This window comes from Mya arenaria, chromosome 8 (genome assembly GCF_026914265.1).
Source record: "Mya arenaria isolate MELC-2E11 chromosome 8, ASM2691426v1".
In the NCBI taxonomy this organism is placed as follows: domain Eukaryota; kingdom Metazoa; phylum Mollusca; class Bivalvia; order Myida; family Myidae; genus Mya; species Mya arenaria.
Genome location: NC_069129.1, coordinates 57,371,543 through 57,376,900, shown reverse-complemented (window position 1 = coordinate 57,376,900; position 5,358 = coordinate 57,371,543). Strand labels below are relative to the sequence as shown.

Here is a 5,358-nt window from a genome sequence, read left to right as displayed (position 1 = left end):
TCCATGTGTTACACTTTGAGAGAATGAGAAACAATTTCAATACTTTAGCAAACATTTTATACATTTTATACAAGTTCAGGAATGGTATATTTACACTACTTTTTTTTTATTTGCACAGATTATAAAGGACAACAAAGAAAACTTCAACAGAACAACCAGCCAGATTGGGTTGAAAAGAGTGAGGGAGGAGTTAAAGGTCAAGTAGTTGATTCCATGACTCCATGTGTTACACTTTGAGAGAATGAGAAACAATTTCAATACTAAAGCAAACATTTTATACATTTTATACAAGTTCAGGAATGGCATATTTACACTACTTTTTTTATTTGCACAGATTTTGAAGGACACGAAGGAAAATTACCTAAAAACCACCAGCCAGAATGGGCTTAAACGAGTGCGCGACGAGCTGAAGCTAAAGTAGTTGATTCCATGGCTTGATGGGTTACTCTTGAATTTAAAAAAAGATGAAGATTCAACTTCTGCTTTCTCTAAGAAACATGTATACAGTGTACATGATTGATGTGAAGTTCATTGGTTAAATGGTTAAATGAACATGTTTTTTCATTTGCACAGATTATTAAAGACCAAAAGAAAACTTTCTTGGAGACAACAACTGGCCGTGGGGTGAAGAGGTTTGGAAAGAAAACCCTGAAGTTTTGCAGGTAAGTAGTTGATTCCATGACTCCATGTGTTACACTTTGAGAGAATGAGAAACAATTTCAATACTTTAGCAAACATTTTATACATTTTATTCAAGTTCAAGAATGGTATATTTACACTACTTTTTTTTATTTGCACAGATTATAAAGGACAACAAAGAAAACAACAGAACAACCAGCCAGATTGGGTTGAAAAGAGTGAGGGAGGAGTTAAAGGTAAAGTAGTTGATTCCATGACTCCCATGTGTTACACTTTGAGAGAATGAGAAACAATTTCAATACTAAAGCAAACATTTTATACATTTTATACAAGTTCAGGAATGGCATATTTACACTACTTTTTATTTGCACAGATTTTGAAGGACACGAAGGAAAATTACCTAAAAACCACCAGCCAGAATGGGCTTAAACGAGTGCGCGACGAGCTGAAGCTAAAGTAGTTGATTCCATGACTTGATGGGTTACTCTTGAATTTAAAAAAAGATGAAGATTCAACTTCTGCTTTCTCTCAGAAACATGTATACAGTGTACATGATTGATGTGAAGTTCATTGGTTAAATGAACATGTTTTTTCATTTGCACAGATTATTAAAGACCAAAAGAAAACTTTCTTGGAGACAACAACTGGCTGTGGGGTGAAGAGGTTTTGGAAAGAAAACCCTGAAGTTTTGCAGGTAAGTAGTTGATTCCATGACTCCATGTGTTACACTTTGAGAGAATGAGAAACAATTTCAATACTATAGCAAACATTTTATACATTTTATACAAGTTCAGGAATGGTATATTTACACTACTTTTTTATTTGAACAGATTTTGAAGGACACCAAAGAAAACTTTGGCAAAAACACCAACAAGAATGGGTGGAAAAGAGTACGGGAGGAATTGAAGGTAAAGTAGTTGATTCCATGACTCCATGTGTTACACTTTGAGAGAATGAGAAACAATTTCAATACTATAGCACACATTTTATACAAGTTCAGGAATGGTATATTTACACTGTTTTTTTTTATTTGAACAGATTATCAACGACAACAGGCAGACGTTTGTTTCATCAACAACAAAGAATGCAATCAAAAGAATTCGTGAAGAACTGCAGGTAAAGTAGTTGATTCCATGACTTGATGTGTTACTCTTGTATTTAATTATTTTTTTTGAAGATTCAACTTCTGCTTTCTCTCAGAAACATTTATACAGTATACATCCTGGATGTGAAGTTCATTGGTTAAATGACAAAGGTGTTTAAAGAGGTAGTTTAATGCTAAAAATGATGGCACAAAGCGATAAACAAAACCACCTTTATTTGGTTTTCTTTCCAAAAGTGCAATATTGGGACTTCGAAAGTCTGAGCAAAGCAGGTTCAGACATATTTCTCAAAGATTTTCCTGTATTAGTGTGTAAGAAGGATTTCACCCCCTTAAGGTACAATTGAAAACAAACTTATAAGTGGAACAAAGAACAATGTAACACAAAACATATCCAAGGTCTTCAGCTCATGGTTTCTACCTAAGATAAATTTCCCTTTACAGTTGTCATGGCTAGCAGGCTAATTTGAGGGGACTTCATTTGTTTGAAGTTTTTTTTTATTTATAAAGGAACCATTTCAGGAACACCCTAGCAAGTTTCATCTCAATTGGTCCAATAACAATGTGCCACCCTTTGGGGAATGAGAAACAATTTCAATATAGCAATATAGCAAACATTTTATACATTTTTTGAATAATTAAGTCCTATAAAATCACAGCCAAATGCCCCAACATGGTTACACCCAAAGGTCATGCTGTAATTTGAAACTTAATTTCAAATTGAGAGATAATCTGGATGAGGTGCCATCCTTTTAAGATAAATTGCAAGATCTTGTTAAACTTCAGGAAATCTCATTTGAAAACTCAATCAGTATGATTTAGAAGAAAATCATAGAAAAAAGAAAGAAGAAGAGATATTAAGATCATACAAAACTCTCAGATAACATATTTTTCTTTTTAAGATACGTAATGTTCATCTGCTACTTCACAACCACATTACTAGCACTAGCACTCTTATGAATCAATGACTGTAAATGATTTAAAAAGACATCCATTAACTTTATTCTGGAAACTTAATTTAAGTAATGTTTGGAAAAGAAAAACGATTACCATGCTTAAAAGGTTTTTTTTTATAAATATTTCAGAAAGGACCTTCAAAAACAGAAGGATTTCCTGGAACGTCAGCATCAAATGCTTGATAGGTGAATATTGCTTCTTTTCTTATTGTTTATTTACAATAAGGCCATTTTGAATCATAAAACTGCATCCATGGGCATTTAGGTTAAGACCTACTAGCTAAAAATTCCTTTTATATCTTTACAGAGTGTTTACACTGTAAAGTTATATTCGGTATTTTACTGTATGGTATGTACTTAACCAACAACTTCCCGAGTGAGAGGTTTACCCCTATAAAACAAGATCTTCTTCCCCTTTCAAGTTTTATTTCAACCCCAGAAAGACCGTGAGGATGGCTGGAGATATGAAGAAAGGACAAGGATCTTTAATGAAATGTTATATGAAAGACAGATTGACATCAGCATCAGATAAAAGCAGCAAATGCTTTATGTTGAAAGAAATATTCAGATTTATTCACCACTGTGCTTTTGTTTCAGAAAGACCTGGAGGAAGGAACAAGGTTTGAAGAAAAGACAGAGAAGTTGCTGAATGCAATAAGACAAAAAAATAAAAAAAGAGTAGAAGAGTTGAGGGTAATAAACTCTTTGCTGACATACTGTGAACTCATTAAAGCGACAGTCCGCAAATCGGGCAAATTAGCCATGAAAAAAAAAAAAAATTCATCTATGTGTTGATAAGCATTCCTGACTGACGAATCCAAAAAAAATTTGGTTCAAATCGACCTAGAAATGAGTTTTTCGTGTCATTTTCAATATCTCTTCTTAACTATCGGCCCCCGAGAGTTAACGGTTATATAAATAGAAAAAACAGTGGGATTCCAAAGTTCTTGCGCATGCGCAGGGCGATACTATTTCCCGGTCTCTCCTCGTAAAATCCGGTCTCATCCGGTCTCATAATTCCCGGTTCATAACTTATGGCCCCAGGCAACGGATTGTGTTGCTGATGTTTATAACACGATTTTGACAATCTTATTTGTTTTTATATGTAACAAAATGGTATAAAATATATAAACATTATGTCTTAATTTATGCAATTTGTTATAGGTATACACTATTTATGCAATTCGTGTTAAAGGTGTAGAGAAAGATGCGATGCAGTACAAATGCTCATGTTTTTTGCATAAAAGATTGAGGACGGCTAGAGTATGAAGTAACTTAGAATTGCACCTTTTAAATTATGTTATGTTATGTTATTGTTCTTCCTTTTATGTTTACCCCCCCCCCCCCCCGACATAAATTTTTTTAAGCATAAATGATTACAATTGAAAAATTCCATGTTTGCATATCCGACTCATATCGATACGATACGATATGTTTATTGCGTAAAACATTATACAATGTTCATCGCATGTAAACAAGTAAATCAATGAATGGAGAAAAAGTACACAAACACATTTTCTGGAGCTAAAAGTTGCAATGTTATAACATCCTATTATAGTAATTATGCGTGTGCTTAGACATTAAAGCTACTAGATGAAGAGTGTTTCTTTGAAGTTGCGCCATTCTGAAGTAATCAACACATTATGTCTCCATTTTTCGTTTATAATTTTGTGCTATTCGCTAATGCTAGGTTTATATTAGGCCACGATTACCACGATGTCCCCGATTCCAGAGCATCGTGGCGAACGTAACAGAGCGTGGAGTCGAATCACGGTGATCGTGGGGGAGCGTAACGGAACGTGGTTGAATCGGGGACATCTTGGGCATCGGGACAGATTTTAAATCAAACTTAAATTTCACCACGATTGCCCCGATTCATTTTCTAATCGTGACATAGCGTGGCCTTCGTAACAAAACGTAACGGAACGTAACGAAGCGTAACAGAACGTGGAGTACAATCGCAACAGATCGGGACCAGCGTGGACACATTTTTTCATCCTGCTTCGCTGCGACGTCTCACGATAGCTCCACGCTCTGCTACGATCTACCACGATCTGTTACGATATACACTTTTCTACCATTTATTGCTCCACGTTGCGTCACGCTCTCCTACGGTATCCCCGATTGTCGTTCAGGTTCTGATACGCTCTGACACGCTCCAACACGTTTCCTCACGATAGCCACGATTTCCACGCAAGCTGCATATACATAACAGCTTTATCTACTGGTACTCTATCGTTTAATCATGCCAGCGAAACGAAAAGGTTCCAAAACTTCAAGAACTGTTGTGGTTGATGTTCATCCGCCACCACCCCCTCCCCCACCTCCACAACCGGAAGAAATTGAAGATGCTCCGACATCCCGACACCGGAGTTCGGCGTTTAATAGTTGTGTGTAATGTCCATATTGAAGCCTACTTTCAACACTTAACCATGGCTTAACCCAGCATGACCTAGGCTTTCTATTTCTTCTTCTGACTTCTAATCCGATATTTATATCACGTGTATGCTGTGACCTTTTCTTTCGTTCAACAATATATGCGTAAATTAAAACAGCCAATTCAGGATCGTCTATATCCAGCTGGTTCATTGTTGCGAATAATAAGCCTAAAGTGAATTATTTCTTGCTTAAATTTCAAATCGTGACGTAAAACGTGGGCAT

The 5,358-nt window shown here is 35.7% G+C and overlaps 1 long non-coding RNA gene across 1 annotated transcript; it reads left to right on the top strand.

Annotated features, from left to right (window-relative positions):
- The first annotated feature begins 1,466 nt into the window (after positions 1-1,466).
- LOC128242433 (uncharacterized) lies at positions 1,467-3,451 on the top strand. The gene is made up of 4 exons (XR_008262612.1): positions 1,467-1,547; positions 1,678-1,755; positions 2,827-2,883; positions 3,295-3,451. It is a non-coding gene; the product is annotated as an uncharacterized LOC128242433 (long non-coding RNA).
- Positions 3,452-5,358: the final 1,907 nt, after the last annotated feature.